The sequence below is a fragment of the Ranitomeya variabilis genome, chromosome 4 (assembly GCF_051348905.1).
Source record: "Ranitomeya variabilis isolate aRanVar5 chromosome 4, aRanVar5.hap1, whole genome shotgun sequence".
Lineage (NCBI taxonomy): Eukaryota > Metazoa > Chordata > Amphibia > Anura > Dendrobatidae > Ranitomeya > Ranitomeya variabilis.
In genome coordinates this window covers 362,968,265-362,981,987 of record NC_135235.1, presented here as the reverse complement: position 1 = coordinate 362,981,987, position 13,723 = coordinate 362,968,265, and the positions used below count along the sequence as shown (strand labels likewise).

Genomic DNA, 13,723 nt, shown 5'->3' with positions numbered 1-13,723 from the left:
CAAGCCGGGACGTCACGGGAGGCTGGACAAGCGCGTATTTTAAAATGCGCGCGTGTCCAGCCTCCCGTGACGTCACGGCTTGTGATTGGTTGCGTCGCCCATGTGACTGCGACGCAACCACTCACAAAGCCGGGACGTAATTTTAAAATCCTTAAGGACCTGAAATTACGTCACGGCTTGCTGTGATTGGTTGCGTCGCCCATGTGACTGCGACGCAACCAATCACAAAGCCGGGACTTCACGTAAGGAAAGAAAAGCGCGAATTTTAAACAAAGAACGCTGCTGCTTCCCTCGGTAAGGTGCAGGCTGCGTCGGAGAGGTGAGTATAGCAATATTTTTTATTTTAATTCTCTCTTTTACACATTTTTACATTAATGTTGTTTCGATACCGATACCCGATACCACAAAAGTATCGGATCTCGGTATCGGAATTCTGATACAGCAAATATCGGCCGATACCCGATACTTGAGGTATCGGAATGCTCATCACTAGTCATGATTCTCTTCTCCTGTATCCATTGGACACAAACTGAAGAGACAATCACTGTCACACTATCTATACTCATCAAGTCAGGTGTCAGAAATAATGAATTCATGATAAACATATACAGGCTCATGAATTCACTATTTCTGACACCTGTGCAGGTGAGCATAGATATGCAGTGTGTGACCACCATTGTCCCTCAATTTGTGTGTAATAGATTATGTATACAGAAGAGAAAATGGTGGTTATACAAGGCAGTTCTCTACTCACCAGGTCAGGTGTCATAACTAATGATTTTTTTGACACCTGACCTGTTCAGTAGAGGTCTGCACTGTATTTCCACCATTTTCTCTTCAGACTGCCACACTAGGCACAGACAAAAAGAGATTATGGAGATACAAGTAATATTTTTTGGCCCACCTCATATCTGTATACTAAAGACACACAAAGCTGCAGTCTTTTTATTTTTAACTACAGGAGATATGATGTGGCCCAAAAAGTAAGTGTGTGGCGAACTTTCTTGGCGCACGGAGTGTGTGGCCGGCGGCGGAAGACACAATAAACCAAACATAATTGTGGCAAATCAAACTTTTTTTATTTTGTTAACAATTAAAAAATGTATTTACTGCGCCGGCTTGGGGTAGAGTGATGTAAATGGGGGGTATGAAGAACTGAGGCCTGGCTAACCGTGGAAGACGCAGAGGTGGCAGGAGAAGGGGCAATGAAACTAGAAGGGTCTGGAAGTTTGGGGATGGGGCTTGACACATGAGAGGCTTGAGACGCACTGGAAGGGTGAGACAAACCTGACATTACAGACACATTGGGAGGTGAAGGGGGAGGAATGCTAAGAGTCCTCTGTTTTTTTTTCTGTGTTTTTTTGGGGGTTTGCCTGGTTGTGGGAGGTCTTGGTGGGCTCATATGTCATGGCGTGGTGGCGGGTGACCTGTCAGGGTCCAGCTGCACTGTGTCAGAGTCCATAGTGCTCGTAGAGCGTGCAGCCATGCCAGAGTCCATAGTGCTCATAGAGCATGCAGCCATGCCAGAGTCCATAGCGCTCGTAGAGCGTGCAGCCATGCCAGAGTCCATAGTGCTCATAGAGCGGAAGGCCATGTCAGAGTCCATAGCGCTTGTAGAGCGGAAGGCCATGCCAAGGTCCTGTTGCATCATGGTGGTCGTGGTACGGAAGGCCATGCCAGGGTCCTGCTGCATCGTGGTGGTCGCGGTACGGAAGGCCATGCCAGGGTCCTGCTGCATCGTGGAGGTGGTGGTATGGAAGGCCATGCCAGGGTCCTGCTGCATCGTGGAGGTGGCGGTACGGAAGGCCATGCCAGGGTCCTGCTGCATCGTGGTGTCAGTGGAGGAGGTCCAAGCAGGAGCAGCGGATGTCATGGTGGTGGCGGTGGGATGTCCAACTGCACTCGGCATGGTGGTGGTGCTGTAGTGGTGTCCGGCTGTGGAAGGAATTGAGGTGGCCGTGCAGTGGGATGCAGTAGAGGTCGGCATTGAGGACAATTGTGACAGTGAAGGCACAGGTGGATATGCCCCCACTGTCTGCTGGAAATACCAACTCTACTGCATAGCCTGCACGTAAGCAGCATTGCAGGCCTGCATGACACTCAGCTGGAGATCAGGAGTAAGGTGTTCCAACATGTCCTGCTCAATTTGATTAAAAAAAGATGTGCTGGCCTCTGGAGGTCGGCTTTCACTTGATCAAGGCTTTTGCTGACCTCCTGGATACGTGCATTCAAGAGGTTATGTGAAACATCCATTCGGTCACCCAAAGCCTTGATTGCGTCGTGTAAAACCGAGCTCAAGTGCAAAAGCTCGGGCATGAGTGACCTGTTCAAAGCCCTCTGCTGCTGGGAGGAGCCCCCCAAAAATGGGGCAGTAGAAGAGGACTGCGAAAGGGGAAGACCTGATGGACCAGCTTCCTGGTCTCCAGTTAGTGTGGAAGACCCACTTGCTGCTGAGCTGCTGGATGGCTGGGACGGGTCCGTGGCTGTCGGATGAAGGACCGCTCCAGAACCTGGGCCAACAATAGTGCTGTATGTGCTGTGAAAAAAGGAAAAATAAAATTACTATAAAAAATTAACCAGACGCAAAATCCTGTGGAATGTAAAAATACAGATTATGGCAATACAATACAACCTAATGCACGTGATAAATACTTACGTTCTCTGGGCAAGGACTGGTCTTAAAAATGACAGTACTCGATGGTATTTGTAGTGTCTGATCCTTGCTCCTGAACCACTAGGAATATGGCTCTCTTGACGCAGAGCCTTGTTGAAGCGGTCCTTCATCGAACGCCAACGTGTTTTGACTTTGGATACTGTTAAAAAAAAATTGTCGTCAGAAAAGTACTTTTGGCCATGCTCACACAACTGTGTGTGATGAGAGAAACTCCAGAGAGGTTCTTTCATCACACACAGTCAAGTGAGCACGGCCAAGGTCTCTGCTACTTCACACTGCAGTGCAATACTTACCAAATGCAGCTCGGACCCGTATCGGGGCGTTGTCTCAGCTATCCCACATCGCTTGGGCCACCTCATTCCATAACCACCGGATCGTGACGTTGTTTGAGTGCAGTGGATCCCGGGTGTCCCACAATGGGACTCACTCCTGGACCAGGAAACCTAAAAATTAAAGAAAATCATTAAAGTTTGCTCAATTAACATAAGGAAAAGAAAGAAAAAATATTGCTGAGAAATGGCATGAATAGGAAAGTCAACATACAAAAGGATTCCTGAAGAAAAATGTAAAGAAATACGAGTGGAAAGAAAGGAAGATTCAAGAATATTACACTGAGGACAGTCAGCCTTGTATACGTACCCACTGCCGTCTTGCCACCGGACCTTGACTCTGCTGCTCCTGACCTGTCTCTGCCGCAGTAGAAGAGCTCTAAAAAAGGTAACAATCAAATTGTCACATGTGTGGATGTGACAGTGAATACTTACCAATCTGACGAGGCAAATACTCACCTCACTGACATGCTCCACTTCTGACTGTCCTGGCCGAAACTCCTCACCAGATGAAGAATCCGAAGAAGACATTCTGATGCATGTAGAAAGAAATGGCAGAAATTAGGACACGTAGAGACAGAAAATAGAAAATGAAGGCATTGGCTAGGATATACTCACATTGTTCAGGGTCTTGTTTTCCTCCAAGATGTAGCCTGTCTGTGTCTCGTCTGCTTCAGAGTCTGGTGAGAAGTGACCTGCAACTGTCCACACCCTCCCTTTATCACCTTGATGGTGGGGGGTGACTTATCAGTGTCTAGACATGTTTTTCTCAATTGAAACGCATGCGTTCAAAAATGCAACAAAACGCATGTGCTTAAAAACGCATGCGTTTACATTGACAGCAATGCGTTTTTTTGTCGCAATCCTTGCACAATCGAACGCATGCGTTTCCTGGCAGCAAATAGACACCTCTAGAAATTACTACATGTTGTATTTCCGTGCCAAGCCGCAAACGATGAGACGACGCATGCGTCGTCAAACGCTGCAAAACGTGAACAAAAAAAAACGCATGCATTTTTAATGCTAAATATAGGAAAACACGACGCATGCGTTTATATGCGGTACAAATGCTGTGGCCACAAACGCAAATGTGAAACCAGCCTAAGAAGGCTGTTCCACATTATTAAGCAGCCTACATTTTTTGCCAAAATGGGAAAGAAAAAGGATGTGTCGGCTGCTGAGAAGCAACAAATTGTGGAGTATTTAGGTCAAGGCATGACTACAATCAACAATGCCAAAACACTTCATTGTGATCATCGCACAATCAAGAAGTATGTAGCTGATTCCCAGCAAACAAGTGTATGTGCTGATAAGGAAAAATTGAGGACTCTTTCCAACAGGCAATTGCATAAGGTTAAAAGAGAAGCTGCAAAAATGCCATGTCATAGCAGCGGACAAGTTTTTGAAGCTGCTGGTGCCTCCAAAGTCCCCAGAACAACAAGATGCAGGGTCCTTCAGAAGTTTGCAGCTGTGCATAAGCCATCCTGTTGACCACCTCTATCCACTGCACACAAGCAGAAACGGCTCCGGTGGGCCAAACAATACATGAAGACTGACTTCCAAACTGTTTTGTTCACCAATGAGTGCCGTGCAACGCTCGATGGTCCAGATGGATGGAGTGGAGGATGGCTGGTTGATGGACACCCCATGAAAACACGGCTAAGGTGCCAACAAGGAGGAGGTGGAGTAATGTTTTGGGCTGGAATCATGGGGAGAGAGATTGTCGGCCCCTTTATGATCCCTGAAGGGGTAAAGATGAACTCCATAATCTATGTGGAGTTTCTAAAACCACACTTCCTGCCATGGTTCAAGAGGAAGAACCGTGCTTTCCGCAGTAAGATCATTTTCATGCATGATGATGCACCGTCTCATGCTGCAAAAAACACATCTGCATCTCTGGCTGCTATTGGCATAAAAGAGGACAAACTTATGGTGTGGCCACCATCTTCCCCTGACCTCAACCCCATTGAGAACCTCTGGAGCATCATCAAAAGGAGTGTCTATGATGGCGGGAGGCAGTTCACATCTAAGCAACAGCTCTGGGAGGGTATTCTGTCCACATGCAAAACAATTGAAGTAGAAACCATACAAAAACTGACAAATTCAATGGACGAGAGAGTTCAGAAGCTTCTTTCGAACAAGGGGTCCTATATGCAAATGTAACATCACCTAGAAAAAAGTTTTCACTTGAAAACTGTTTGATTTCATTTTGTAATAAGCTGATAATGCTTATAACTTCACAATTGACCATTTTTTTGTTCAAAATAAAAAAAAAGGTTGAAAACTCTGCTGTGCATAATAATTTGGAACATGCATTTTGAGTGTTTTTTTTAAAAAAAAGATACTGTTTTCATAGGCAGTTTGTTCCAAAACATTGCAATTATACTAGAATAGTAGATGACTGGAAAATAACAATGACTGCAATTCAATAGGTAATTTAGAGAAAATATGAGGAAATATTATTAGCATAATAATTTGGAACACAGGGTATATACGGTATTTATTAATAGCACAAGTGTCGACTGGTGAATACTCACATCAGCAGTGCCTGCTCTCGCTGTTATCGGTGACAGCAGGTGTAAACTACAGGAAATAGTACTCTCTGATCAGCCGCTGGTAACAGCTGCTGATTCACGTTGTCATCTGAATGTGTGCGAACTGCATTTCTCTGACCAGCGGTAATAATCTTACCGCAGATAAGAGCCTATGAGTGCAACGCTGTTGTGAAGATGACAGTGTGGCAAATAACAGATGTTCGAGCCCCCAATTCATCTGACTGGGGTCTGGGTTCATGTACCATTCTGTAACCCGAACCAAACTTTTTTTTAGATGTTAGGCCTAAGCGGCCAGGCCCAAGCATCCACAGGTTCGTCCAGCACTAGTGATGAATGAACTGATGGGAGTTCTGTTGCTGTGTTCACTCAGCTTACAATGCATCTGGTGATGTATTCATGTAGTTCTGGTGGTTTTGATGATTTCTTCCTGCACTGATGTACTTATAGCCGTTCTGATAATTTTTTGTGCATACATTATTTGACTTCTTCAAGCATTATCTACTGTATGTCAGTAGTTAATGAGCTGTGCTGTAGTTGAAGATTCATACAGTGAATTCCAAAAAGCCTAAATCAGTGCTACACAATAGTAAAATACAATAGTGAATACAAAATGTATATTTTTATAAATAGTCTTCATGGAGTATATATGCTTTACGATTACACGTAACCTAGCATCCTGTATAATTTGTCCTTTGAAAAAACTACTTCCTTAAAAAATACATTGTTCAATGTACATACACTGGGTGATTGTCTCAAATAAGTTTTTATATCTGTCCTATTTATTTCAATTGTTTATCTTGAAGCTTTTATTTTTTCAAGCACAAAAATATCTCAGTGGCATGATCTCACGGTCTCAAGAAACACAGACGGCAGAGTGAAGTTCTTAAGTGGTGCTATCCCCGCTCAGGCATAAGTACTTATTGTGTGTATCTATCTCAGTGTTATTGAGTTTGTTATTTTGTCTGCAAGCCTATGGATAAACAAAATAATCTTGGAAAATGCTCTGTTCGTCTGAACTTTGCGATATTTGTTTCACATGTATGCCAGGATGAATAGGTTAAAAGGGTTTTCAGGGCTAGAACACATTTTGAGCAAGTGCTGATTCAATAATGAGGGCCAAACACCCCAAAGCACTTGTCTGCAAAATGAGTGCATGGTTTGGTTTCACATCCTTAGTCATGTGGCAATGCTCATTTAACGGTGAATTAGAATTTTATGATTGGTACATCCAATTGTTGACACTACAGTTCAGTTTCTCTTCTTCTCTGAAGAGACTATTTGCATAGTGGAAAGAAAAACTATTTTTATTTGCACAACCAAGCATTATATAATTTTGAAGAGCATGTGGTTTCTAGGTTCTCATTACACTTCTGGAAGGACTCCATTGAGGAGTGTAGAGGAGTCTATTTTACAAAATAGGGTAATCATAAAGGGTTCTTCTGTTCTGGCACCTTGATGGTTCTGCCCTCTAGTGATCACAAACAAACTATTCCAGACAAATTTGTGCTTCAAAAGCCATATAACATTTCTTCCCTTTCAAGCCCAGCCATGCTTCGAAATAGTAGTGTTCAATGACATATAGAGTATTGCTGCAGTGCCCAGGGTGAACTAGATTTTATATGTGCCAGGGTTGGCCAATAATTAAGAAATTAGGAAAGTCACAGGCGGCGTTGTGGGGTGCTAGCCCTGTGTCCCTCACACTGAGCCCTTATAGCCTCTTAGTGTGTGTGTGTGCGCAGTTTCAATGATGAATGCTGCAAAGCTATTAACGTAATCAAAATAGAGTCTTTACTGTATTCACTTCAAAATACATAGTTCATAGCGATTGTATCACAGTCTTTCATACAAGCTTGAAATTTTAAGTAACAAGAGAGATGGTCACCATCCTGTTTAAAAATAAATCTTCCCAGTTAATGGCTTAACCCCTTAGTGACAGAGCCAATTTGGTGCTTAATGACTGAGACAATTTTTACAATTCTGACCACTGTCACTTTATGAGGTTATAACTCTGGAACACTTTAACAGATCCTGCTGATTCTGAGATTCTTTTTTTGTAACATATTGTACTTCATGTTAGTGGTAACATTTCTTTGATATTACTTGCGATTATTTATGAAAAAAAATGGAAATATGGCGAAATGTTTTAAAATTTTGCAATTTTCAAACTTTGTATTTTTATGCCCTTAAATCAGAGAGATATGTCACAAAAATAGTTTAAAAAATAGCATTTCCCACAAGTCTACTTTACATCTGCACAATTTTGGAAACAAAATAAAAATGTTTTTTGTTAGGGAGTTATAAGGATTAAAAGTTGACCAGCAATTTCTAATTTTTACAACACCATTTTTTTTAAGGACCACATAAAATTTGAAGTCATTTTGAGGGGTCTATATGATAGAAAATAACCAAGTGTGACACCATTCTAAAAACTGCACCCCTCAAGATGCTCAAAACCACTTTCAAGAAGTTTATTAACCCTTTATGTGCTTCACAGGAATTGAAAAAATGTGGAAGGAAAAAATGAACATTTACCGTATATACTCGAGTATAAGCCGAGATTTTCAGCCCAAAAAAGTGCCCCTCTCGGCTTATACTCGAGTCACGGTCGGCGGCAGGGTCGACGGGTGAGAGGTCTGTTGCATATTCACCTAGTCCCGGCGCTCCTGGCGCTCCCCCTGCCCGTCCCACGGTCTTCGGTGCCGCAGCTCTTCCCCTGTTCAGTGGTCACATGGTACCGCTCATTAAAATTATGAATATGGACTCCACTCCCATAGGGGTGGAGCCGCATATTCATTTCTCTAATGAGCGGTAACGGTGACCGCTGACAGAGGAAAAGGCTGCGGCACCCGGAGACCATCTGTCTGGGATAAGGAGCCAGGGACGCCGGGAGCAGGTGAGTATTACATATTTACCTGTCCACGTTCCACACGCCGGGCGCCGCTCTGTCTTCCCGTCCTCTTGCTCTGACTGTTCAGGTCAGAGGGCGCGATGACATACTAGTGTGCGCGCCGCCCTCTGCCTGAACACTCAGTGCGGAGAGACGCCGAGACTGAACGCTGAGGAGCTGCAAGCAAGAGAGGTGAGTATGTTGTTTTTTTTTTTTATTGCAGCAGCAGCAGCATTATACATTGCACAGATTTATATGGAGCATCTATGGGGCAATAATCAATGGTGCAGAGCATTGCATATGGCACAGCTTTCTATGGGGCAATAATCAACGGTGCAGAGCATTGTATATGGCACAGCTTTCTATGGGGCAATAATCAACGGTGCAGAGCATTGTATATGGCACACAGCTTTCTATGGGGCAATAATCAATGGTGCAGAGCATTGTATATGGCACAGCTTTCTATGGGGCAATAATCAACGGTGCAGAGCATTGTATATGGCACAGCATTCTATGGAGCATCTATGGGTCCATACTGAACGGTGCAGAGCATTATATATGGCACAGCTTTATGTGGAGCATCTATGGGTCCATACTGAACGGTGCAGAGCATTCTATATGGGGCACAGCTTTATGTGGAGCATCTATGGGGCCATAATGAACGGTGCAGAGCATTCTATATGGCACAGCTTTATGTGGAGCATCTATGGGTCCATACTGAACGGTGCAGAGCATTCTATATGGGGCACAGCTTTATGTGGAGCATCTATGGGGCCATAATGAACGGTGCAGAGCATTCTGTATGGCACAGCTTTATAAGGAGCTTCTATGGGGCCATACTGAATGGTGCAGAGCATTCTATATGGGGCACAGCTTTATGTGGAGCATCTATGGGACCATAATGAACAGTGCAGAGCATTTTATGTGGCACAGCTTTATATGGAGCATCTATGGGGCCATAATGAACGGTATGGAGCATCTATTTTTAATTTTGAAATTCACCGGTAGCTGCTGCATTTTCCACCCTAGGCTTATACTCGAGTCAATAAGTTTTCCCAGTTTTTTGTGGCAAAATTAGGGGGGTCGGCTTATACTCGGGTCGGCTTATACTCGAGTATATACGGTAACTTTTTTTGCAAACATTTTACTTCAGAACCATTTTTTTTTATTTTCACAAGTGTAAAAACAGAAATTTAACCTTAAATTTTGTTGTGCAATTTCTCCTGAATATGCCAATACCCCATATGTGGGGGTAAACCACTGTTTGGGCGCATAGCAGAGCTTGGAAGAGAAGGAGTGCCATTTGACTTTTTCAATGCAGAATTGGCTGGAATTGAGATCGGATGCCATGTCACGTTTAGAGAGCCCCTGATGTGCCTAAACAGTGGAAACGCTCCACAAGTGACACCATTTTGGAAACTAGACCCCTTAAGGAACTTACCTAGATGTGTGGTGAGCACTTTAAGCCCCCAAGTGCTTCACAGAAGTTTATAAAGTAGAGCCGTGAAAATAAAAAATTGCATTTGTTTACACAAAAATGATCTTTTCGCCAACAAATTCTTATTTTCACAAGGGTAACAGGAGAAATTAGACCACAAAAGTTGTTGTGCAATTTCTCCTGAGTATGTTGATACCCCATATGTGGGGGTAAACCACTGTTTGGGTGCACTGCAGAGCTTGGAAGAGAAGGAGTGCCGTTTTACTTTTTCAATGTAGAATTGGCTGGAATTGAGATCGGACGCCATGTCGCGTTTGGAGAGCCCCTGATGTGCCTAAACAGTGGAAACCCCCCACAAGTGACACCATTTTGGAAACTAGACCCCTTAAGGAACTTAACTAGATTAGTGGAGAGCAGTTTAAACCTCCAGGTGCTTCACGGAAGTTTATAACGTAGAGCCATGAAAATAAAAAAAATCGCATTTTTTCAACAAAAATGAATTTTTGCCCCCAAATTTTTATTTTGAAAAGGTAAAAGGAGAAATTAGGCCACAACAGTTGTTGAGCAATTTCTGCTGTGTACGTTGATACACCATATGTGGGGGTATACCACTGTTTGGGCGCACCGCAGAGCTTGGAAGAGAAGGAGTGCCGTTTTACTTTTTCAATGTAGAATTGGCTGGAATTGAGATTGGACGCCATGTCGCGTTTGGAGAGCCCCTGATGTGCCTAAACAGTGGAAACCCCCCACAAGTGACACCATTTTGGAAACTAGACCCCTTAAGGAACTTAACTAGGTGTGTGGAGAGCAGTTTAAACCCCCAGGTGCTTCACGGAAGTTTATAACGTAGAGCCGTGAAAATAAAAAATCACATTTTTTCAACAAAAATTAATTTTGCCCCTAAATTTTTATTTTGACAAGGGTAACAGGAGAAATTAGACCACAAAAGTTGTTGTGCAATTTCTCTTGAGTACGTCAATTCCCCATATGTGGGGATAAACCACTGTTTGGGCGCACCGCAGAGCTTGGAAGAGAAGGAGTGCCGTTTTACTTTTTCAATGTAGAATTGGCTGGAATTGAGATCGGACACCATGTCGTGTTTGGAGAGCCCCTGATGTGCCTAAGCAGTAGAAACCCCCACAAATGACACCATTTTGGAAACTAGACCCCTTAAGGAACTTATCTAGATTTGTGGTGAGCACTTTAAACCCCCAAGTGCTTCACATAAATTTATAACGTAGAGCCGTGAAAATAAAAAATCCTTTTTTTTTAACTCAAAAATGATTTTTTAGCCTGCAATTTTTTATTTTCTCAAGGGTAACAGGAGGCAAAATCTGTTGACCAGTTTGTCCTGAGTACGCTGATAACGCATATGTGGGGTAGCACTGTTTGGGCACCCATCGGGGCTTGGAAGTGAAGGAGCGCCGCTTGGAATGCAGACTTTGATGGGATGGTCTGCGGGCGTCATGTTGCATTTGTAGAGCTCCTGCTGTACATAAACAGTAGAAACCCCCGACACGTGACCCCATTTTGGAAACTCGACCCCCCAAAGAGCTTATCTAGATGTGTGGTGAGCACTATGAACCCCCAACTTCTTCACAGAAGTTTATAATGTAGAGCCATAAAAATAAAAAAAATCATATTTTTTCCACAAAAATGATTTTTCACCCCCAAATTTTTACTTTCACAAGGGTAACAGGAGAAATTGGACCCCAAAATGTATTGTGCAATTTATGCTGAGTAGGCTGATACTCCATATGTGGGGGTAAACCACTGTATGGGCACATGGCAGAGCTCGGAAGGGAAGGAGCGTCGTTTTGGAATGCAGACTTTGATAGAATGGTCTGCGGGTGTTATAGTTGCGTTTGCAGAGCCCCTGATGTACCTAAACAGTAGAAACCCCCCACAAGTGACCCCATTTTGGAAACTACATCCCCCAAGGAACTTATCCAGATGTGTGGTGAGAACTTTGAATGCCCAAGTGCTTCACAGAAGTTTATAATGCAGAGTCGTGAAAATAAATAAAAAAAAATTTTTTCACAAAAAAGATTTTTTAGCCCCCAAATTTTTATTTTCACAAGGGTAACAAGAGAAATTGGACCCCAAAAGATGTTGTCCAATTTGACCTGAGTACACTGATACCCCATGTGTGGGGGGGACCACTGTTTGGGTGCACGGCAGAGCTCGGAAGGGAAGGAGTGCTGTTTTGGAATGTAGACTTTAATAGAATGGTCTGCGTGCGTTAGGACCCTAGTCCTAACTTTAGCCCCAACCCTAACAATAACCCTAAATTTAGCCCCAACCCTTACCCTAACCCTAAATTTAGCCCCAACCCTTACCCTAACCCTAAATTTAGCCCCAACCCTAACCCTAAATTTAGCCCCAACCCTAACCCTAAATTTAGCCCCAACCTTAACCCTAACTTTAGCCCCAACCCTAACCTAACCTTAAATTTAGCCCCAACCCTAACCCTAACTCTAACCCTAAATTTAGCCCCAACCCTAACCCTAACCCTAAATTTAGCCACAACCCTTACCCTAACCCTAAATTTAGCCCCAACCCTAACCCTAACCCTAAATTTAGCCCCAACCCTAACCCTAAATTTAGCCCCAACCTTAACCCTAACTTTAGCCCCAACCCTAACCTAACCCTAAATTTAGCCCCAACCCTAACCCTAACTCTAACCCTAAATTTAGCCCCAACTCCTCTAGAAATCCCCCTATTACACATCGCTTTTTTTTTTTGCGGTCGCCGGTAAACAGTTAATTACCGGCGATCACAAAACAGGGGTCGGCAAAAACCAACCCCGATAATGTTCTTTGGGGTCTTGGCTACCCCCGGCAGCCGAGACCCCAAAGATCTTCCGGGTGCCAGCCGGCGGGCGCACTGCGCATGCGCCCGCCATTTTTTGGCCGGAACAAGATGGCGGTGCTCCTCGGGAGCCACAAGGAGCACCGTGGGAGACAAGTGAGTATCAGGGGGCTATCGGGGACCCCATTTCTCTGTCCTCTGATGTGCGATCACATCGGAGGACAGATAAATTAAATGGGAAATCACGGTTTTCTTTTTTTTTTCGATCGCCGGTAAACGGTTAATTACAGCGATCGCAACCCGGGGTCGGTAAAAAAAACCTCGAATCATGTTCTCTGGAGTCTCGGCTACCCCCGGGAACCGAGACCCCAGAGAAAATCCAACTCTGGGGGCGCTATTCACTTTTTCCACAGTGCCGTTAATTAACGGCGCTGTGGTTTAAATACCCTTAACTGCTGCCGTTAAAAAGCGTATCAGCGGTCGTTAAGGGGTTAAATAAAGTGATCGGCTGACTGCCTGTTGTATACCAGTTACTATCTTAATTCACACAGTTTTTCAGTTTTATTACTACCAAGGATGGGCCTACACAGTTTGGTTCACTGTAGAAATAATGTTCACTGCTTACTCACGACTAAGTCCTGATACGGTTCCCTGTCGCAGGGAGTACTGTAGCAGATGCAGTAAAACATGAGGCACTCACACTGGCAGAACCATTAAAGTGCAGCAGTAGAGCCCTTGTATAGCTCTATCTCTCCTGTCTCTATGAAGAGTGAAATTTAAGATGCCCTCCTCGCGTAGATTGTGGCAGTTTCCTGGACATTTAAAGATTAAGGAAGCAGGACCTAGGCTGAAGGCAGAGCAGCCTAGGAAGTAGACCTCTTCTCACATCGCTCTGGCTGGTTTTCTCCTTTGCTTCTCACAGGAAAGAGAGGAACTCCTCCCCAACTCCTCCTTCAGCAGCTTCTAGAAGCTTCCGCAGGAAACTGGGCTGAGAAAGTGTCATGCGACCAAACTCTTGCACCTTTACAC

General features: G+C 44.0%; 1 protein-coding gene across 1 annotated transcript in view; it reads right to left on the bottom strand.

Moving 5' to 3' along the window:
* Positions 1–13,723, bottom strand: part of LOC143764772 (carbonic anhydrase-related protein 10-like) — a 2,293,337-nt gene that overhangs the window by 1,824,356 nt on the left and 455,258 nt on the right. The window lies entirely within an intron of this gene.